Genomic DNA, 24221 nt, shown 5'->3' with positions numbered 1-24221 from the left:
GATAAATATATGAAGTGAATACTGGTGCATAAAGTGCACCAAGAAAAAAGTGCCTTCGGAACTAAAGGAAAAAATGTTCATCAATTTAGTTTAGCCAATTTATTTCCATTAAGTTAAATTTTTGTTTAAAATAATAAAATTTACTTGCTTCAGTAAAAAAATCCTAAACTGAAAGCAGTTAGGACTAGTTCATTAACTATAATAAGGCATGGCATTTTACTAATACTGTTTTCTTCGCTGGGTATAAGAATTTACTACTGAACAAGAAAATTTTATTCACTGATAACAAAGCATTCGTAAAAATAAACAAAGACCGTACTAAAACCAAGTTTCCTCAAATTTAGTAAAATTTCTTATAAAATGATAATTCTGACTTCCTTTATTACAGAAAGCTTATCATACATACGAATAATACTTGGCATAGAAAAACATTTTAGTTCATTCGTACTAAGAAGTATTCAATCCTTTCAAAACTTAAGGAAACACACTTGTTAGAATATAGGAAATTTTCCTATATTTCTTTTATCTACCTGTAATCGATAAGTGTCATCGATGTAATCGGTATGTTTGCGCGTGCGTTGTTTTTTAGTTGGTATCGCGTTGTTATGGTATACGGAGGGATTGTTAAAAAATAATAAGTAAAATAATATAATAAATAACAAATAAAATATATAAAATATTTGTTATTTTATTATGTTCGTGGTGGTGTATAAAGAAAGAAAACAGAATAACAACCCCAAATAACCCCAATAAACACAAACGTTTGAAAAATACTAAAATTCAATAATTTTTCAAACATTTTTTCAAAGGATTAGGGTAATATTCAAGTTGAGAAATTGTTGAGAAAATCGCGTTCTCAACAAAAAACAGACATTACCCTCAACAGTAAAATTCAACACAATATCAATAATTTCTCAATTGTAATCCTCAAATTGAAATGCACCGCTACTCAATAATTTCTCAAACAGTTTTCAACGTGAGAAAAATAAAAAATTAGCATTGTTGCGAATACTTTCAAACCACAATTTGTATGAAAGTCAATCCTAGTTCTAACTGAAAGTCAATACTAAATTTCTAGGGATTTTGTAAATTTTATTATTTTTTTCGTTAAGAAATATAATAATCTTAAAAATAACATTAATAATATATAAAAATGATAATCAAAATGTAATTATCTTATTAAACGTATTAATAAATAAAACTATGAATACAACTTTAAATATCTTAAACATTTTTACACGTATAATTCCATTTCCTCCATAATGTTGGTGTCAAATAACTATTAATTAATATGCTGGCAATTTGAAATAATTACTATCGAGGAACTTGCTGGCTTGTGTGTTAGAATAGATTCCAGCAAGAGGAAATCACAAAATATCAACCTGATGACGGGATGTAAATTGATGTAATGCACATTTTCATCCAGAAGTTCTTGATATGGGAATTGTTGCACTTTGTTTTAATTGGTTGCACTTTGTAAGTTTTCTGAAAACTTTTCTTTGTTGTTTCCTTCATTGGTTTTTCATCGGCCAACATCTTCCAAGAATATACCATCCAATGATTTTAGTTTTCTGCAAAACAATCGAGTTTTGTGATTTCCATAATGTTTTCATTTCACTTTTTATTTTGACTTACCAATTTGTATTTCTTCCAACTGACCACGTACTTCGTGATTTCTTCAAGAAAGTTGGTGTTACAAAATTGTTGTTATTAAAATACTGGCAATTTTCAGGAACTTGATGACCAGATAATTGGAATAAATTTCCAGCAATTTCAATTCACAAAATAACAAATTAAAACGATGATGCGATGTAAATTAAACTATCGATGTGATGCGAATTATCATCCAGTAGTTGTTGATATGGAAAAGCATAAATACCAAGTTTTTTTGGTTGCACTTTGATTTATGGAAACTTTCTCTTCTCGATAAGCCACTACCATTGTTCATCGGCCAGCCTCTTAATGTGTCCAAGAATCAGCATCCAAATATTTTAGTCTTCTGCAAAGAGATTTGAGTTTAGTGACTTCCTTAAAGTTTTCATTTCGTGTTTTAGTTTTACTTACCAATTATTATAAGCAATTTCAATTGATTATTAAAAAATTTCCTCATTTTTGTATTTCTTCCACGAACTTTGTTGTCCAAAGTAGTATTGAAAACCATGTGGTTTTTTCGTTGCATTTCAGGGTAGTGTTTTGTCAACGTTTTCTCCAATTATCTTCAACACATTTTCAAAGTTTTCGTCAACATTTTGCCAAATTGGTTGTAATTCGCAAACAACTTGAAGATGTATTGAAGATGAGCTTTTTCAAGTCAAGTTGAATTTATGTTGAAAATTATATTTACCCTCAAACTGAAGAGGTGTTGCATTTGAAAAACGCTCATCCTGTGTTTATTGGGACAGGTAACATTCAGTGACGCTAACCATTTGTGAAAAAATTGGTTTATGATTTTTTATATTTGTAGGTATTGAAATTGTAAAAGGAGGACAAACTCGCATCGTATTAAAAGTGAAAGGTACAAGAAGAAGGAAAAATGCGTTTTACAGTTGATGACATTACATGGAAATTGGAAATAGTGGAATAATAAATTAATATTTCAAGGCCAGTCGATGCTGTTGATTCTTAATAAATATATTTAATATATTAATAAAACGTGTATTTTATTGAAGAAAAAATTGCCTATATAAATAAATAAAATTGTATTTAAAAACGAAGGTAAGCAGTTCTAATTTTGAAGTAAAAGGTTTACATCAAATATGTAAGATTTGTCCAAATTAATGAAAAAAGTTCAATAAAATCATTCCATATATGAATTCAATTCAGTTAAATTTTTTTCATTCTGTAGTATAGTGGTACATAAATATAGGAAAATTTTAACTAACATATGGAATGCATTCTACCTAATTTCACCGAAAATCACATCGTTCAAAAAAATAAAAATGTCTTTGGCACTATACGAAGTTCAACTTTCTTCACAATTAGTTAATTTTAACTTAAAGAAGGGGTCACTTTTTTCTGGGTGTGGTGAAAACAAACAATTCAAGTTATTTCTCAACGAGAATATTGGGACAGACGGCAAAATGGAAATACAAAAACAAAACACTGTAATGCGTTTTGCCGTCTGCAAATGAGATTTTACTTTAAATCAATGAAAAACGATATTTTCACCAAACAAAAGCAAATAACCCACTTTAAATCAAACGAGCACCAATATTCACTGATATCACTAAGCTTTTTATACCACTTTTATGAATATTTACAAGCCGATTTACATCCGAAAAATTAATTCAAATCGCGTAGTGTTGTAAGACATCCCCGAAATATACACGAAACCAAGCAAATTATTGTTCTTTCTCGCGATTCTATCACTTTTGCACAAAAAACACTGCACTACACCTACCTTGATATATAATTTATTGAGGTTTGTGGTGATTTTGAAAAATGCAGGAGATGTTTATTGTGTGGGAAGTTCGATGATGCCCAAGGCACTCTTCGAAAACAAGTAAAAAACCAATTAGACCAACTTTTATTCACGGGCTCAGAAGATCCGGTTCGATTGGGCCAAAATGTTCGCCGTAAGCGCAAATGAAAAGATATAAAAAATAAAACGCAAAGTTGGTTACGGTTTTATAATATTAAATGAGGGTAGCCGTAAGCTTTATTTAGATTGTTTTAATTATGGGTAACAAGTTTACCTTTTAGTTTACAACGATATGTAAAGACCAATATGCAAAAACGATCCGAGTGATCCAGAGGTTTATTTAGCAATAACAAAACAATAATCAAGATGGAGAAGGTGGGGCGTCAATCATATCAAAAACCAACAAATTACTCGGTAAAATATGTGCAAAAATCCCACAGGGTTGCAACAATGTACGAAAATCAAAATGAAAGTTGCCAGTACACGTAGAAAACGAAAACGACAAACTAAGCAACTTATTTATTCTAACTTCAACAACTTATTTTTTAGAAAGAACTTTACATTTCACAAGTAGTTTTATAGTATGACAAAAGAATTTTTAAAAAAAATTCCATCGTATTTTGTAGGCCATGAACTAAACGATTGCTACTTAAAATTTGTAAAATGTCCTTTCTAGTAGTTAATTTTCGTTGAAGATACGAAAAATGAACTAAAATTCTGGAAAATTATTGTAATAAATTATTGTAGGTTAGGTTAGGTTAAAGTGGCAGCCCGATTAAGATTCAGGCTCACTTAGACTATTCAGTCCATTGTGATACCACATTAACTAAAAGTACCTATTACATATGGGCACTTCTAGTTTTAACCGCTGAACCTTCCTGATTATTTTTCTTTGTTGAACCAACCAGATTGTTCCAAAAACATTAGCAGTTAACGTTTCCAGATCCGCCAGTAATCTGAAGCTATATGCTCCTAAAAGTTGCTTGCGCTTTATACAAAATGCAGGACACTCACACAAGAGGTGTTTAATGATTCCTTTTCCTTCACATCATAACAGCTCATACAATAGTCATTATACTTCGCGCCTATAGTTTTTGCAAAATCGCCTATCAGGCAGCGACCCGCTATAGCAGATATCAGGAGTGATATCTGACATCTCGAGAACACTAGCATATCTAGTGTGCGGTTTAAGTTTAAATGGGGCCATATTTGCTTGGTGTCGTTACAGCCCTTGCAATTCTCCCATCGAACATTTGCCATTATAACAGCCTTCTCACGCAGCATGAGCTTGCAGGTAGCCAGGGGCATACCAACAGATTCTAGTTCCCCTGGAATATGTAAGGTAGTCCCTAGCCTTGCGAACTCATCCGCTTCGCAGTTCCCCGGTATGTTCCTATGGCCAGGCACCCATATTAGGTGAATATTGTACTGCTCAGCCATCTCATTGAGAGATTTGCGGCAGTCGATGGCCGTTTTCGAGTTGAGGAACACAGAGTCCAAGGATTTTTATTGCTGGTTGACTGTCTGAGTATATATTAACGCCCACATTTTTTGGAACATTACTTCTCAACCAATTCGCCACCTCTCTTATTTTGTAATATTTCAGCCTGAAAAACACTACAGTGATTAGGTAATCTTTTCGCTATTCGAAGTTCCAGATCATTAGAATATACTCCGAGACCCAATTGTCCATCCAATTTGGAGCCATCAGTGTAGAAATCTATACATTCTTTATTCCCCGGGGTCTGTGTGCACAACGCCTCACTGTTGGGGATTAGAGTCTCAAACTTTTTGTTGAAAAGTGGACTCGCCAAAGTGTAATCCACTACGTTGGTACATCTGGCATTATTTTGAGGACCGAACTGTGACCGTAACTTTTTTCCGACCACAGCGATTGCTGGCGCAACCGCACAGCCGTTGTTGCAGCTGACTGTTTGGCCAAAATGTCTAAAGGCAATAGATGCAGCATGACATTAAAGGAACTTTTTCCTGTCTTGCTGAATGCGCCTGAGATACACAAGCACGCCATACGCTGAACTTTGTCTAAACTTGTTGGCTGGTGAAGTGCCGGCCACCAGACTACAACACCATATAGCATTATGGGTCTAACCACTGCCGTGTATAGCCAATGCACAATTTTTGGTTTTAGTTCCCACTTTTTTCCTATTGCCTTATTGCACGAGTACAAACCCAGTCAGAAATTCCTGATGGTTATAAATATTGAGCGTTGTAACAACGTTGGAAGCTAACGTTGAAACAACGCTTGCTAAACAAATTAATTGACGGTTTTTAAAAAGTATATTTTCCACAAAAATATCGTTGAATATGCATTGTCCTTCAATGCTTAAGGTTTTTTTTTATGAATAATGGAGGTATTACTGTTGATATGAATTGATTCCAAGAGTTATGCTGAGCCTTTCTCAGTTCTCGCTTGTATCCTCTCAGATTCTTCTTGTAAGCGTCCCAGTCCTCAGGGGCTCTGGTGGACTTTGCCTTGTTAAAGAGCTTCCTGCAGGATTTCCTCATATTACTTAATTCCGTAGACCACCATGGTGGTCGATGTTTCCCCCTTGGCTTTCCTCTAGGGCATGCAGCTTTCAGTGAGATGTTGAAGGCCTTAGTAATCCGCTCCACTGCGTGTTCGATATCTTGCACATTTCTCATATTTGTCTCTGTTTTTTCCGGTATCATCCTATTGAACGATTCCCTATACCTATTCCAGTCAGCTTTCCTAACATTTGGCGGAAATATGGTCTTGGTGATATGAACATCAAATTTGAAACTGATGTAGCGATGATCTGAGAAGCTGTGTTCACTTAAAACCTGCCACTCAGATATCATTTCATTCAGTTCTTGCGAAGCCACGGTGATGTCCAAAACCTCTTGCCTGTTTTTAGTGACAAAGGTTGGGGCATCTCCCTTGTACAAACTACCAGATTAGTACGCAAAATAAACTCTATTAGCGACTCTCCCCTTGCATTAGTATCACTACTTCCCCATATACTATGATGCGCATTCGCATCGCATCCCATAATGAGTTTCGTCTTTGTTTTCAGTGACTCCTCCACTAAGGTCTTAACGGCATATGGAGGCATCTCCCTGTCATGTCCCATGTAGACCGAAGATACCCAATATTTGCATTTGGCTATTTCTAAACTGGCAACGACAGTGTCTGTATTGCACATTGAAGGAAGCAGAAACAAGTTGAGCTCGTTTTTAGCAATTATACAGGCTCGATTTACATCATTACCAGTATACTGCAATAGTTTGAACCCCGGAGTACCTAATTCACATATTTTGTTTCTATAAACATATGGTTCTTGAATAAGAACTATATCTATGTCCCGTTTCATCAGGAGAACTTTTAAGGCAGCACATGCAGCCTTACAATGATGAAGATTTATCTGGAGGATCCGTAGGACCATCGAGATTTTCAACAACCGTCACATCAGCCGCTTCAATCGAGTCATCAAGAATGTTCTCTTCAGAGATCTCGGTGACTCTCGCAATATCCATAGGTTCAACTTTGGTGAGTTCTGAGGCAATAGAAACCTCCTCTCGCATACGGTGTATATCCATGTCTTCAACTTTGGTATCTCCCTCGACTTCGCAAGAGGATCCGCTTACTTCTGATTCAGACAGAGGCTTGTCCATTTCTGAATCCTTTAGCTGATCGTTTTTATACACCTTCATTTGGATATAATGAAAGCCATAACATACACGGCCCTGGGACTTTGCTAGATGTGGCAAAGACTGAGTGTTCAATATAAACACTGCATGCCGTCTTGGTCCATCCACTTCATCCAAACGGCCAACCTTCCAATCAGGTGTTGGAAGATCTGGATTGCATCGTTTTAGTCTATTTAAAATAGATTCAGGGTCAGAAGGGTTTGCAGGTATCCACGCATGTGCTCTAGGTCTAGCGGGTATGTCTTTCTTCTCGACTAACTCTAGAGCAGCTCCTTCCCAAACTTCACCAATTAGTATCAGAACAGCTTTAAAACATTCTATAGACCTCTGGTCCTCAAATGCGACTAGCTTAAATCGTCCTTGATACCAACCAGCCTCTTGGTGTCGAGGATCTGGGCCGGGAAACTTTTCCAGCACCTGTGAGTAGACATACAGAGCATTCTGAATTTCCCCCCATTTTTGCTTTGGAACCATACCGTCCAATGCTCCTTTATTAATGATAGCCATCACAAGGCTGTCTTTAGCAGCTGAGGCAAACGATCTTTGATCCCTTTTGGAGGATGGCAGCTCATCCGGCGATCGTTCACTTTTTCCAGTCTCTAGAATTCCTTGAGCCCATTTTAAGAAATCGCTTTGTTTAGCCGACAACGTGCTTGGGTCGACTGATCCTAACTTCTTTAGGATAAACAAAGCATTTCTGCGTTCCTTGAATCTCTTTCGTGAGGGATTACCTCCTTTTGATGTCGTTACCTTAGAAAAAGTTCGACTTGTCATAGTGTCGCCACCTGTCGACCCGTCTACAGGTCGACTAATTGAGCCTAACTCTTGGTCATTGCCCAGATTTATAACTCCAGTCGATACCCGTCCACTGGGCCCTGAAGTTAGCAACCCAGTGGATGACTTGGAATTTCGCTGCATGGTGGCTTAATATCCCACCACACTTTAAATTCTTAGTAGGTACCTATTACGATGAGTTTATCCGCTATTGAAAAACACGTCCGTTCCGTTCGACGGTTGATAGATGTTATTGTAAAAATCTGCTTAAATTTACGAGACACTTTTTTTCTGTGTATATTTATAAAGGTTTAATCAAATTAATAAACAACTAAACAATCGTGTTTTACTTGACCACAATGATTCTTTTACAACTATCTTAAAATTCACTTTTTCTGATTGTTTAAAGGGGCTCTTATTATAAAAAAGGCACGTAATAATTCCACTCATGCGATACTTCTTTGTAGTGACTTGGAGTGGTACAACTTCTCATTAGTGACGGCGCTTTTCCGACGAGTTTTGGATGTCATATACGATTGTTTTCGACGTGGTGGGGATTCTCAGAAGCGCCGTCAAATTCAAAAAATGTTGGCAGGGAAGTAAAGTGTTCGAAAACCAATTTTTGCTAGGGCAAGGAATACATGAAAGACATCTCTATTCCTCTGGACTACTTTTGGCCAATATACTTGAGAGCCATATAATCTGTGCCACAAATACATGAGGGACATCTATATGTTATGTATATCCACGTGGTGAGTTTTGCAAGCTGGTTGTTAGGTTAGGTTAGGTGGCAGCCCCATGTATCAGGCTCACTTAGACTATTCAGTCCGTTGTGATACCACATTGGTGAACTTCTCTCTTATCACTGATTCCATATTAAGCTCAATGACAAGGGGTCTCCTTTTTATAGCCGAGTCCGAACGGCGTTCCCTCAGAAATGTCACCAGCATTACTGAGGTGGGATAATCCACCGCTGACAAACTTTTTGGTGTTAGGTCGAAGCAAGAATCGAACCCACGACCTTGTGTATGTAAAGCGGGCAAGCTAACCATTGCACCACGGTGGCTGGTTGTTGAACGAAGTAAACACTGGTATGAAAATCGTGGTTGCCAACACGCATGTAAAAGAAAAGGAGAAAATGCCAAGGAAAAAGGATAATTAATTTTGTTCTCTTTTGACAGAACAAAAACAGAGCACAAATTCGAAGATACAACAAAAATAATATGTAACTTAACAAAAATATTCAAATACTGAATAATTTAAAAATCAAAAATCACAAAATTAAGTGAGCGAATAACTATCATCTTTAAAATCTATATAAAAGACACATATATATTGTATATACACTGTTAAGAAAAAAAACGACTAAATCGCTTATAAACGGAAATTATATAATATGAATGATATTAGAATACCAAAAAAAATTAAAACCTATTTTTTCTAAAAAATATTAAAAATGTTAAATTTTATTGATAATTTTTTGTCAATAAAACTCAATATTTTTGGTTCTTTGAACAAAATTTAAATATTAAAATATATGTGAATAAAATTGGGATGAGGAGAGGATTGGGGAGCACCAAGAGGGACGACTGGACAAGACTACAAAGACTCTCTTTGTGGTTGTGGACTGTATGTAGGTATCACAGAGAAGACTATGTCCCACAAGTGTAACGTCAGCAGAACGACCTGGTGGATACAGATGATAAACGAAACCACTTTGTTATGATGGTTGGAAATGATGTCTCAAGCAAGGAGATATCATAACCCAGCACAATAAGTCAAACCCAGAAGAAAAAAGGAGTAACACACGTGGGTTAGAATTCAAGTGGATGGTTTTATTAACGGTGTTAATTCTCACCAAGTGTTTGGGTATGCAGCTGCCGGAAAAGTGGCAGATTGATTGTTTCCTACGAGATAGGAAACCTAATATTTTTATTTTAGAACAATTTGAAGTTTGATTATGATTTGACGTTTCTTTTTATGCTTATTTATAACAAGGTTTATACTAAAATTCAAGTGATTTTCAAACTAATTTCAGTTAAAATTCAATAGATTTCAAATATTATAAAAATTCATAACATAATATTAAAATTTAATAATAAGTCTATACAGTCATGTTTAGACATGGCGCCGGGCTTAAGAATGACAAGATTGGTGGGTCGCACAAAGCACTGTTGCTAATGACCGAATGGCATCTGATATTATATGCCGATTGATGGAAGGTTGAGAAGAAGCTTTCCGTTTAGAGTGTTGTTGCTTGTGTTTGTTGATCCTTTTGTTTGGACGGGTTTTAGTATGTTGAGCTTGACTTGGTTGCTGTGGTCGTTTGTTCTTTTGGTTCCGTTGACGGTTATTGGCCTGGGAGTAGATAATTGGCTCACTTGGATGTAGCATAGTGTGATGGTAGTTCTGACATTTACGGCATTTATTTTCGGATATGCATTTCCCAACTGTATGGCTTTTTGCTAAGCAGTTTACACAGTATTTGAGCTGCCGCACTGTTCTAGATCTTTCTGTTGGTTGCATCTTTATGAATTTTGGACACATCCGAATTCCATGATGTCGCGTACACAACAAACACCGGTATATAGCCGAGTTAGGCCTTTGAGAAATACTTTGCGCTCTGTAAAAACAAAATACGAAGGGTGGTTAAAGTGTAAATGATTCTCGGCTTTAGTGGAGAATCGTATTGTTTCGTTGTTATTTAGTAAACTATTATTGGGATTCAGGGGAACTTAAGTACGGTAATAAGCACAATTTCACTATTGGGCGTTTCATTAGACCAGCTGCGGTACGAAATTGAACAACTCTAATCTTCCCATCTTGGCCGGGTTGAGTATTTTTAATCCTGCCTAGTCGCCATTCACTTGGTGGCAGCAAATCATCTACCACTACGACTAAATCACCCACCTTGACATAAGGGTGTGAAGTTAAAGTTGTTTTCTAAAGTTGTTTTAGCGAAGACACAAACCACTTTATTTTTTTTTTGGCATTTTCGTTTTTGTTGCGAATTTAAGACTTTTTTCAACAAATTAAATATATTTTGCTTCATGATACATTTTCTGAACGAAAACTCGTGTATACTTAACATAATTTTGAGCAAAAAGTTATTTAGAGTAATATAAATGCAATTCAAAAAATATGGAAAGATGTATTTTACATTCATTGGACTTTTTCGGGCATTTCTAGGAAGAGTTAACAAGCAAAAGTGGGTGTAGGGCATTAGCTCGGAGATAGGAGAACTCCCCCGCAAAGAGGGCAGAGGCATAGGTCATCTAGTTAATGAGATAAAGGCGGCACATTCATGTAAATTCTAATAACTATGAAACCGTTCTGGGGCATAGTTTTTAAACAAATTTAATTGATTCTATTAGCTTTAAGGCCGTAGAAGACTATTCTGGAGATTCCATGAGCGTAGCTGGGCTTTAAGTCTGAGGGGGGGGGGTCAATTATATTTAGGCCAATTTTGTAGGTCGATTTTCGAGTATTTCTAGGAAGAGTTAAAAAGCAAAAGTGGGTATAGCACATTAGCCCCAAGCCAGGAGAATCCTCTCTCCCAAATGCCAGAGGCGTAGGTCATCTAGTTAACGAGATAAAAAGGGGGACATTAATGTATTTTCTAACAGCTAAAAATCATTGCTGGGGCATAGTTTTTACAAAATTGTAATTGATTATATTAGCTTTAAGGGTGTAGAAGACTATTCTGGAGATTCCATGAGCGTAGCTGGGCTTTGAGTCTGAGGGGGGTCAATTATATTTAGGCCAATTTTGTGGGTCGATTTTCGAGCATTTCTAGGAAGAGTTAAAAGGCAAAAGTGGGTATAGCACATTAGCCCCAAGCCAGGAGAATCCTGTCTCCGAAATGCCAGAGGCGTAGGTCATCTAGTTAACGAGATAAAAAGGGGGACATTAATGTATTTTCTAACAGCTAAAAATCATTGCTGGGGCATAGTTTTTACAAAATTTTAATTGATTCTATTAGCTTTAAGGATGTAGAAGACTATTCTGGAGATTCCATGAGCGTTTATTGGGTAGACGTATCCGAACCACTATGGGATTAATCGTACAACCCATCTTAATATCTAATTTATATATTAATCACTCCTTTTGTGCATGATATTTGTTAAATTATGATAAAATCGTAATATTGAAAGATTAACCTCTTTCTTTGGGCAGGGAATGGGAAAAAGATGAAGCTTCTTCAGATTTTAAAGAATGTATATCGATTTATTGGTGGCTACATTACAATCGATATACGCTGAGTTATTCGGTGATGCCGGCGACAAATAGGCGGTAAAATAAGCATCGCGATTTTACGGCTTCATTCTCTGATAGTGACTTGCACATTTAAACCAACGACAGGAATTCTTCAACAAACATCATTTCAAGAGAATTTTAAAATTTAATGTATTGTTACGAATTTGATAATTATAGATTTAAGTTTATTTAAATTAGTTTCCGTTAATTTAAAATTTCAAGTTGTAACGATGGAATTTCGCTATCACTTGTTGGAATCATCTATTCATTTGCTAGTATTTTCCTTAATTTCTTTTATGTTCTTTTGTTTGCTTATTTTCATATCGAAATGTTAGTTCTTACTCTCTCATAGAATAACAACCCCTTTGCTTTGTTATTCTGCATTCTCATTTCATCTCATTGTCTATTGTCATTGTTGTTGTAGTAATGCGAGCATATATCTATGTGAGTGTGTATGTGTTTGGCAGCCACCAGATGAATAACTTAATGGTCGTAGATCCTTCTAGCGTTGTCAAAGAATGTTCTGGCGTTGCCAGAATATTGTAGTGCTGCCAGAATATTCTCGTATTGCCAGACCGTCATATATAAAAGCGCTCGCATGCTGCTAACGAGTCAGTCTTAATTAAAGCGTCAAACGAATAACATCAGTGTGAACGAATTGTAAAGTGAAGTCATAGTAAATAAATTGTAAATTAACGTTATTGAAACGAACAGTATTTTAATTGTCGGGTAATTAAAAACGCCTAAATATAAAAACGTAACAATTGGTGTCGGAAGTGAAATAACGAAAAAATCTACAATGAAGTTTCATGAGCTTCGTGTGGAAGACTTAAAAAAGGAATTGAGCAAACTGGAGCTGCCGACAACAGGCAATAAGGCCCAGCTTCAAAAGCGTCTACTGGAAGAGTTTGAACGGCGTAATATGGACATTGCGACGCATGAGTTTGATTATAAGGAGGACATTGACGAATCAATACTCGTCAATACCAGCAGTGTAGAAAATCCATCTGCGGCTTCAAGTGTTGTGGATTACACCTCAATGCTCAATGTTTTGAGCAAAATGATGGAAGAGAATTCTAGAAAACTGGAAGCAAATTCTCTAAAAATGGAAGAAAATTCAAGAAAACTGCTCGAAGAAAATGCTCTAAAACTGGAAGCAAATTCTAGAAAATTGGAAGAAAAATTCGACGAAAATTCAAAAAAGATGGACGAAAATTGTAGAATTCTCAATGAAAAACTTCAAGAAATTTCTGAAAGCATGGAGAAACGTGTGGACCATATAGAAGGTCAAATTATAGAATTGGATAAGAAAGTTCTTTCCGTAGATGAGAAAATTGTGGTTCACGATGAGAAACTTCTACACCTGGAGAAAAAAATGGGTGACCTGGAAATTAAAGGTGGTCCCGTGCGCGTAATCGACGGCCCAAAAATCAAAACTCCTGTTTTTGATGGCTCATCTTCATTTGATGTTTTCAAATTCCAATTTGAGACGGTGGCATCCAGGAACATGTGGAATGGCAACGACAGAGCAATTGAACTTCTGTTGGCATTGAAGGGTAATGCTGCCGATGTAATACAAAGTATCCCAACTTCTTCCAGAAATAACTATAACGAAGTAATAGCTGCACTACAACACAAGTACAGTGGAGAACATAAGCAAGACATCTTTAGAATGGAATTAAGAGGTAGAGTCCAGAAATCAAACGAGACTCTACAAGACTTTGCAACAGAAGTTGAGCGGTTGGTGCTACTGACATACCCAGGAGAGAGTCAACCACTTGTGGACCGCATCAAAATTGAGACCTTTGTGAATGGCATTCGAGACCCAGAAATAAAATGTGCAACATATGCGTCACAAAAGGCTACATTCGCAGAAACAGTAACATTTGCACTTGTGCAAGAAACTGCGAGATTGCTGGCACGGCCTCAAATTCACAAAGTGCGCAGAGTAGAGACCGAGTGTGAAGAATCGAAATCTATCATTGACTCGATGAAATAGGCAATGAAGCAGGTAATGCAAGAATTGAAACAGGATGCAACTAAATCCCAAATCAAATGCTATAACTGTGATAAGCCGGGACATCTAGCTCGAGAAGGCAAAGCACGACGCAAACGGTCAAGATCCACATCACCATCTCCATTAAACAATAGCCATAAGAAGGTGACCCCACAGTCAAGTGAGTCACCTTTAAACTAAATCGAGCTAGTTCAGCGGGGCAAGAGCTGGCTCCCACAGAGACTGGAAGACAGTTTGTTTCTGAGCTAGAGATATCAAACGATTCTTAGCGAATTGAATCTCCGCTTGAGTCAAATATATCGTTTGAGAGATTTGGTCATTACTACGCCGAGGATGAGAATGGCGATAAAAACGGAACACATATGAAATGACACGTAGAGCTCTTGGGTATGATGAAAACCTAGATAGTATCTCATTGTTTTCTGTTATTGTTTGATGTGAGGTTACAACCTCAGGCGTTAAGTTAGGACATATTGGATTTTTAATTGGCCAAGTGGATTCTGGGTTTGTAAGCCACGGTGGACCATTCCACCAAAGTGAATTTGAAACAAGATCACGAGGCTTTGAACCACGAGTGCCAAGATCGGCCGGGTTGTTATTGGTAGATACATATTTCCATTGTGCGGTAGGAACGAGTTCGTGAATCTGTGCCGTTCGATTGGCTACGTAAGTCTCCCACGTGTATGGCGGTTTAGATAGCCAGCTGAGAACTATAGATGCATCTGACCATAGGGTTATCCCAGTTATGTTACTGTTAAATATTTGTGTTACGTATTTAACCAGATTAGATAACAATAAAGCACCATTTAGTTCCAATCTGGGCAATGAAACGGGTTTTAGTGGGGCCACTTTGCTTTTCGCTATAAATAAGTTAGAGAAAACCGTTGGGGTAGATGTCTGAAATCTGAGATAGACGCATGCGCAATAGGCCCCCTTGGATGCATCACAAAACCCATGTATTTGAACTTTATCCGTGGGCATGAATTGTATCCATCGCGGTATTTCTATAACGCTAATTTGAGATAGGTCATTCAATATTTCATTCCAAGAGCGAAGGGAATCGGAAGATATTTTATCATCCCAGCTTGTTGTTTCCAGCCAGAGTTGTGCATGAGCATTTTTGCTCTAATAACCACAGGTGTTACCCACCCTGCTGGGTCAAAAAGTTGAGCCACCAAAGAAAGCACTTCACGCTTTGTGAAAGATTCTTGAGGTTTCACAGAAATATTAGAATAGGAGAATCTATCACTCAAAGCGTTCCATTTTATTCCGAGGGTTTTTGTGGCACTCGTTTCGAAAAAACGTAATAAATCTAGATCGTATAAATCTTCAGGAGGAATATCTGCAATCAATTTGGGATCATTGGCAGTTATCTTTTTTGAAGGAAATCCTGCCGAATTTAGTACTGTTACGAGCAACTTCTGACACTTAATTGTCTCTTCGATTGAGAATCCTCCCCATAAAATATCATCGACGTAAGTCTCTCGTCTCAATATATGAGAAACTTGAGGAAACCTTTTTTCTGAGTCATAAGCTAGTTGCAATAAAGTCCGTATCGCGAGAAAGGGCGCACAGTTAATGCCAAATGTTACCGTGTTTAGCTGGTAATCTCGCACTGGGCCCTTGGGATCGTTTTGAAATAAAATCCGTTGGTACGCTCTATCATCGGGATGTACCTTTATTTGACGATACATTTTTTGGATATCTCCACTATACACATATTTATACCTTCTCCAATTGAGAAGCGTAGATACCAAATCGTTTTGGAGAGTGGGGCCTGTGCAAAGTACAGCATTAAGGGAAAATCCCGACTTGGATTTCCGAGAAGCGTTGAACACTACTCTAACTTTAGTGGATTTATGATCCGGACGCACAACCGCGTGATGTGGGAGGTAAAAGGAATAAAATTTACTTTGGGAACAAATTTCTTGGGAGGAAGTTTCTTCCATATGGTTCAGTGAAATATATTCGCGCAACACGGAACTATATTCATTTTGAAGTTGAGGATCTTTAATTAGAGTCTTTTCCATTCTAGCATATTGGCCAAGAGATATGAATCTAGATGAACCAAGAAATATTTTTTCGGGAAATTCGTTCCTAAATGGGAGCCTTACAACATAGCGACCGTCTGTGTCACGTCTTGTTGTTTTGGCATAAAAATCTTCGCAAAATATCTCAGAGACTGAAGGCACTTCTTCAATTTCCCAGAACTTTCGAAGCACGCCAGAAAGGGCATCAGATTCAAGGGAGACAACTTTGGTAGTAAAGGCGTGAGTGATTTCGGTCGGCATTGGGCCACTAAGAACCCATCCGAAGATGGTATTGTATGCCGAAGCAAATCCACAAACATCTCTCTTAATACCCTCAATATTGATGAATCGCTCAGAATCATTTCCAAGTATAAGATCAATATTGGACGAGATATTGAAATTGGGGTCCGCTAAATCGAGACTGAGTAGATCGGGACAAGTAGGTATTTGAAAGGAGATAGCGGGCAATCTCCTAGTAACTTTTGGTAGAACTATAGCGCTAACTGAAAATCGAATTTTATGTTTTTGGGCATAGAGAACGAGGTCACACTCTTTGTCAGAAAATTGTGTCATTCCCCCTATTCCACCGATTTCGAATCGTGATTTACGATATGGGATTTGTAAAAGATTCCGAATTTTCTCCGACAAAAACGTTCTCTGGGAACCGGGGTCAATCAAGGCTCTAACAGTGAAAAGCTCGTTTCTGTGCTCAATTTGAACCAAAGCCGTCCTAAGTAAAATAGTATCGGTGTTTTGAGAAAAGTTTGCATCAACTCGAGTGAAATTTTCGTTGGAAGTTGAAGGGGAACAGTTTTCGAGTTGATGTTTCGAACCGTTTTGTTCGGGTGTATTATTGGGATTATTTCGGATTAATTTATCACCGCCAGATGTGCTAGAATTTTGAGCATTATTGTTCGAGGCTTGATTGACATTCAAATGTAGAAGAGAATGATGACGCTTTTTGCATGTAAGACAAACTCGTTTACTCTTACATTTTATTTTCGAGTGAGCAGGGGAAAGACAATTGTTGCAAAGTTTTTTTTTCTGAAAAACGAAATCAACGCGCTCTTGGGGAGAAAAATGGCGAAAATCTGGACAAATACGAATACTGTGCTCTGAGCTGCACAAAGGACAGTGTTGACTTATATTCTCTTGAGAAGAGTACGCATGTATCTTGTTACTATTTTGAGTATGATATTTCGGGGATTGAACGCTTTAAACTTGCGAGTTTTTAAAATTGGAGATTCGTTCTACCTCGAATCGGTTAACCAAGAACTCGTCCATTTGGGACCAGCTAGGTAGCTCACGGTGTGATTTGAGAGACTGCTCCCATTGGGAAATTGTTTCCTCCGGAAGCTTTGTCGAAACTAAGTATATCAAAATTGGATCCCACGTTTCGATCTTAACATTCAAGGATGTTAATGTGCTGAGACAGTCCTTCACGGTCGAATGTATTCTTTGAAGTGATTCACTATCTTCAGCCGTAGCTACGGGAATATTAAATAATATTTTCAGCTGGTTGTCGACCAACACTCGCTTGTTCTCATATCGAGTTTTCAAAGCGTTCCATGCCAAACTGAAATTTTCGTAGCATAATGCATATCTTTTAACTATGGCACCTGCGCTTCCTTTAGTTTTGTTTCTCAAATGATAGAGTTTTTGCGCAGGTGTCAACTTTGGGTGGTTGACATATACGGCCGTGAACATGTCACGAAAGGATGGCCAATCTTCATAGCTGCCCTTGAATATCTCTGTGTCGCATGGGGGAACTTTTATGCATACTTCAGAGTTGTTAAGGGTTTGTGGTTCTGAAAGTCTTTCATTGAATACGGACAATCTTGTGGTTCTACGAGGCGCTGTATTAACCGACATTCTTACAATGTCCAAAATTTGAGCTCGAGTCTCATAATAGGCCACTGAACATATATTGAAATTGACTTTAGCATTTTGTTTTAACTCCTTGGAAACATTATCTTCAGGAGACAGCATTAAAGTTTCATATTCAGATTGAACTTTTTGCCATCTGTCTCCTAAATCCTCCAATTTGACCTCAAGTAGAGTGTCTGATTGGTCCGTAATCTCAGAATTTTCAAAATCTGAGCAAAAATCAGTCAGTTGATTGCAAATGAATGCAAATTTTTCGTAGATAGGAGAACGTTTGAGAGTGTTGCCATTGGCTTGAGAATTTGACGTATCGGTAGGATTAGACATCTTCTGACAATATGTCGTAAATAGATTGGTATAAAGTAATGGAGTTCTTCAAAACGATTCAATTTTCCTATGAGATAACAGGTTTAATCATGAATCTTGTTGAATTAAAGTTATATTTAACGAATGTGCAAGCGAAATTTTCAAATCCAATTCAAAGAATTATGATTCAATTGCAACTATTAACATTCAACGAAAAAAGCGATTCGATTTGTACACAAGAAAGAAAGCCACCAATTCAGCCTGAACGACTCCTTTGAATTGAATACGGAATTATGAACCACCATTGGAGTGTTTTCAGCTCGTACAAGCTCATCGAAACCAAACAACTCTGAATGTCTAGTTGAAATATCGAATACAGATTCATTATCCGACATATGTGAGCTTCTTTTTATTGCCTGATGATTTTTGCGTTTATTGCCAATAGAATTTGATCGATCACAGCCTGATGATTTTTCAGTAGCTTTGAGCTTGTTGTTGCGCCAGCGCCAGCCTCATCTTTTGCTCTTTGTTGCTCGAAAGATTGAGTTAAATCTTGACATTCGAGGTTTTCCTCTGGTTCCCAAGTATTTTCTGATTGTAAACGCCGTTGACACAGATCAACGCGCATTTTTATAGTCTTGAGCAACAATTAGTTTATCAAAAGTCGGCCAAATTTGATAAATTGTGTTCAGCTTGATTTCGGCGAAAAAAAGAGCGCCATTAGTGCACACAGCGAATGAACTTTATTATTCCAACAGTGATGCCAAAGAGATTTTTGAAAGTTCCCTACGAAATTTCAAAAAATCCTTTTTCAAGAAGGGGAAAAATAATAAAATCACATATTGTAAGAAAATAAAGAATGTTATGAAATTCAATTTTGTTAAAAATATCATTGCAATAAACATTATTGAATAAATAAAGGTATAGCACGACAGGCGCATTACGCTTACTACACATTTTTGGGGATTTTATAAAAGAACACATGGCAACTCTCGGCTGAATCCATTGAAATCATGAATGTTTGAAATGAATACAGGTGTCCTTGTCTTGTTCTCTTAATGTTACTTACAATAGACGACACACATACCATATTGTCTTTTTCTCGCATATTTTCCCTCCACAGTAAACAAAATGTAAACGGGTTTAATAGCACAACAATTTAATGAATGTAGGTCTGTTCGCTACTTTTTCAAGTAATATTCATTAAAAAACTTATTTGTAAAAAACAAAAATAAATGTGAATTTTGACGTATCTTAATGGCAGAATATCTGTAGCATACATTTATGAATGATTTTACAGAAACGGGAGAATTTGAACAGACATACGTTTGGCACCCTATGTTAGCGAACATTTCGTGAGATATCATAATAATTTGGTTAAATTTTTATCCTGTAAACTATACATAAGCAACTCAAATGTTGCTTTCCAAACGAAATTTGCACAGGCGTAGAATTCTATATCAAAGTGTGCTTTATTCAAATTTGGAAGAGAAGTATTCGTAATAATTGGTCTAAATATAATTGCCCCCCTTTATCTCGTTAACTAGATGACCTACGCCTCTGGCGTTTGCGGGAGAGGATTCTCCTAGCTCAGGGCTAATATGCTATACCCACTTTTGCCTTTTAACTCTTCCTAGAAATGCCCGAAAATCGACCCAGAAAATTGGCCTAAATATAATTGACCCCCCATCAGACTTAAAGCCCAGCTACGCTCATGGAATCTCCAGAATAGTCTTCTACGCCCTTAAAGCTAATAGATTCAATTGAATTTTTTTTAAAAACTGCGACCCATCAATGTTTTTAGCTCTTAGAAAATACATTAATGTCCCCCCTTTTATCTCGTTAACTAGATGACCAACGCCTCTGGCGTTTAGGGGAGAGGATTCTCCTATCTCCGAGCAAATGCCCTATACCCACTTTTGCCTTTTAACTCTTCCTAGAAATGCCCGAAAATCGACCCAGAAAATTGGCCTAAATATAATTGACCCCCCATCAGACTTAAAGCCCAGCTACGCTCATGGAATCTCCAGAATAGTCTTCTACGCCCTTAAAGCTAATAGATTCAATTGAATTTTTTTTAAAAACTGCGACCCATCAATATTTTTAGCTCTTAGAAATTACATTAATGTCCCCCCTTTTATCTCGTTAACTAGATGACCTACGCCTCTGGCGTTTGGGGGAGAGGATTCTCCTAGCTCGGGGCTAATATGCTATACCCACTTTTGCCTTTTAACTCTTCCTAGAAATGCCCGAAAATCGACCCACAAAATTGGCCTAAATATAATTGACCCCCCTCAGACTTAAAGCCCAGCTACGCTCATGGAATCTCCAGAATAGTCTTCTACGCCCTTAAAGCTAATAGATTCAATTGATTTTTTTTTAAAAACTGCGACCCATCAATATTTTTAGCTCTTAGAAATTACATTAATGTCCCCCCTTTTATCTCGTTAACTAGATGACCTACGCCTCTGGCGTTTGGGGGAGAGGATTCTCCTAGCTCGGGGCTAATATGCTATACCCACTTTTGCCTTTTAACTCTTCCTAGAAATGCCCGAAAATCGACCCACAAAATTGGCCTAAATATAATTGACCCCCCTCAGACTTAAAGCCCAGCTACGCTCATGGAATCTCCAGAATAGTCTTCTACGCCCTTAAAGCTAATAGATTCAATTGAATTTTTTTTAAAAACTGCGACCCATCAATGTTTTTAGCTCTTAGAAAATACATTAATGTCCCCCCTTTTATCTCGTTAACTAGATGACCTACGCCTCTGGCGTTTGGGGGAGAGGATTCTCCTATCTCCGAGCTAATGCCCTATACCCACTTTTGCCTTTTAACTCTTCCTAGAAATGCCCGAAAATCGACCCAGAAAATTGGCCTAAATATAATTGACCCCCCATCAGACTTAAAGCCCAGCTACGCTCATGGAATCTCCAGAATAGTCTTCTACGCCCTTAAAGCTAATAGATTCAATTGAATTTTTTTTAAAAACTGCGACCCATCAATATTTTTAGCTCTTAGAAATTACATTAATGTTCCCCCTTTTATCTCGTTAACTAGATGACCTACGCCTCTGGCGTTTGGGGGAGAGGATTCTCCTAGCTCGGGGCTAATATGCTATACCCACTTTTGCCTTTTAACTCTTCCTATAAATGCCCGAAAATCGACCCACAAAATTGGCCTAAATATAATTGACCCCCCTCAGACTTAAAGCCCAGCTACGCTCATGGAATCTCCAGAATAGTCTTCTACGCCCTTAAAGCTAATAGATTCAATTGAATTTTTTTTAAAAACTGCGACCCATCAATGTTTTTAGCTCTTAGAAAATACATTAATGTCCCCCCTTTTATCTCGTTAACTAGATGACCAACGCCTCTGGCGTTTAGGGGAGAGGATTCTCCTATCTCCGAGCAAATGCCCTATACCCACTTTTGCCTTTTAACTCTTCCTAGAAATGCCCGAAAATCGACCCAGAAAATTGGCCTAAATATAATTGACCCCCCATCAGACTTAAAGCCCAGCTACGCTCATGGAATCTCCAGAATAGTCTTCTACGCCCTTAAAGCTAATAGATTCAATTGAATTTTTTTTAAAAACTGCGACCCATCAATATTTTTAGCTCTTAGAAATTACATTAATGTCCCCCCTTTTATCTCGTTAACTAGATGACCTACGCCTCTGGCGTTTGGGGGAGAGGATTCTCCTAGCTCGGGGCTAATATGCTATACCCACTTTTGCCTTTTAACTCTTCCTAGAAATGCCCGAAAATCGACCCACAAAATTGGCCTAAATATAATTGACCCCCCTCAGACTTAAAGCCCAGCTACGCTCATGGAATCTCCAGAATAGTCTTCTACGCCCTTAAAGCTAATAGATTCAATTGAATTTTTTTTAAAAACTGCGACCCATCAATGTGTTTAGCTCTTAGAAAATACATTAATGTCCCCCCTTTTATCTCGTTAACTAGATGACCTACGCCTCTGGCGTTTGGGGGAGAGGATTCTCCTATCTCCGAGCTAATGCCCTATACCCACTTTTGCTTTTTAACTCTTCCTAGAAATGCCCGAAAAAGTCCAATGAATGTAAAATACATCTTTCCATATTTTTTTGAATTGCATTTATATTACTCTAAATAACTTTTTGCTCAAAATTGTGTTAAGTATACACGCGTTTTCGTTCAGAAAATGTGTCATGAAGCAAAATATATTTAATTTGTTGCAAAAAAGTCTTAAATTCGCAACAAAAAAGAAAATTATAAAAAAATTAAAGTGGTTTGTGTCTTCGCTAAAACAACTTTAGAAAACAACTTTAACTTCACACCCTTAATTTTGGGGAAGGAATACAATTAATAGAAGTGTGATAAATTTGACTGAAATCGATTCAGATTTATATATAGCACTCATATCTTTCGCCCGATTTAGATTCATATGACCACTGGAGGTCAAAATTTCACTCCGAGTTAAGTATCATTTTGGTCAGATAGTGGAATTAGCATTCAAGGTATGCATGCCAAATTTGGCCAAAATCGGTTCATATTTAGATAAAGCTTCCATTTACGCTCTTATAACCGCAGAAGCAAAAATTTTTGCTCCAATGTACGAAATTGACATTCTAACAATGTGTTCGGATTTAGATATAGCTCCCATATATATATTTAGATTCATGTGGCCACGGAAGCTAAAGTTTATCTCCGAAACTTTAAAAATTTTGCACAGAGAGTACAATTATCATGTGTGCTAAATTTGGTCAAAATCAGTTCAGATTGAAATATTGCTCCCATATATATGATTTTGCATTGGGGGAAATATGGCTAGAATACCCACATCTTACCTCCGAGATTCAACGAGATTGAGTGCATTTTTTAGAGATATTTTACGTGGAGAGAATATTTAATATTATATTTAAGTTTGTCGAATTTCATCCACATCGGTTCAGATTTAGATAAAGACCCAATATATATATGTTCTTCAAATAAAACCAAATTATTACGATTTTCCTTGTAAAATCACCACAAAATTTCCTATATCTCTAATATATATGTATCGACCGATAAATCATAAATGCACTTTTACGAAATTGCATAAAAATGCTTTGTTTTCTAACATTGTGCTCCGCCCCAAGGCATTAGCTAAAGCTTTTTCATAAATGAAATATTTTTTATTGGAATAAAGTATTTATTTAATTTCATTGTAATTTTTCTTAATGTACACTTGGATATCGATATTTTAATTAGTTCCGCCTTATTCCCCATTAACTAGCTTTATTTATGTCACATCAGTGCTCATAAACATTTGGTCAAACAAAATTATCCATTTTGATGGTTTGATCCAAAGATAATAAAAGAGGAAGATGGGAGATTGGCTTGCGTCATACCAAATGTTGCATTTACCAGATAAGTTTAATACATGTTTGTAATCTTTTAGTTGTTTTTCATTTTTATTTTTTAAATGAAAAATGTAATTTTCTTAATGAAACAAAGTTAAATTTTAGGCAACAACAAAAAAAATTACATTTTCCCCTTTATGGAAATTTATTTCGTGCTCTTAATTTCTTTTTATTTGCATTTTAATGCTATGTCAATACTTGTCGTATACGCGTTTGGTTCGAGTATTAAACTAATGTGGTAAATGGTTTGATGTGCTCAGTAGCCAATCTCCCATCTTCTTCTTTTATTATCTTTGGTTTGATCAAACTTTTGTTGCAAGAAAATATTTGCCATAGTGTGAACACAGGTCAAACATGTTTTCTCTAACTTTTATTTGAACGTGTTTGATCAAATAAAAACTGTCAAATATTTGAACGCAGTGTGACCGCAAATAAAACTTTGTGTCAAACAGGTTCT

The 24221-nt window shown here is 36.8% G+C and overlaps 1 long non-coding RNA gene across 2 annotated transcripts; it reads right to left on the bottom strand.

Moving 5' to 3' along the window:
• Window positions 1-961: 961 nt before the first annotated feature.
• LOC142239348 (uncharacterized) lies at window positions 962-2462 on the bottom strand. 2 transcript variants are annotated; one of them, XR_012723003.1, is made up of 4 exons: window positions 2345-2462; window positions 2065-2278; window positions 1636-1999; window positions 962-1571 (listed from the first exon to the last, which is right to left on the bottom strand). It is a non-coding gene; the product is annotated as an uncharacterized LOC142239348 (long non-coding RNA). The 2 variants fall into 2 exon arrangements; XR_012723002.1 differs by having other exon boundaries at window positions 2065-2395.
• Between the last annotated feature and the right edge of the window lie 21759 nt (window positions 2463-24221).

This window comes from Haematobia irritans, chromosome 5 (genome assembly GCF_050003625.1).
Source record: "Haematobia irritans isolate KBUSLIRL chromosome 5, ASM5000362v1, whole genome shotgun sequence".
Lineage (NCBI taxonomy): Eukaryota > Metazoa > Arthropoda > Insecta > Diptera > Muscidae > Haematobia > Haematobia irritans.
The sequence above is the reverse complement of the archived record's forward strand: the minus strand, read 5'-3'. Positions and strand labels throughout refer to the sequence as shown.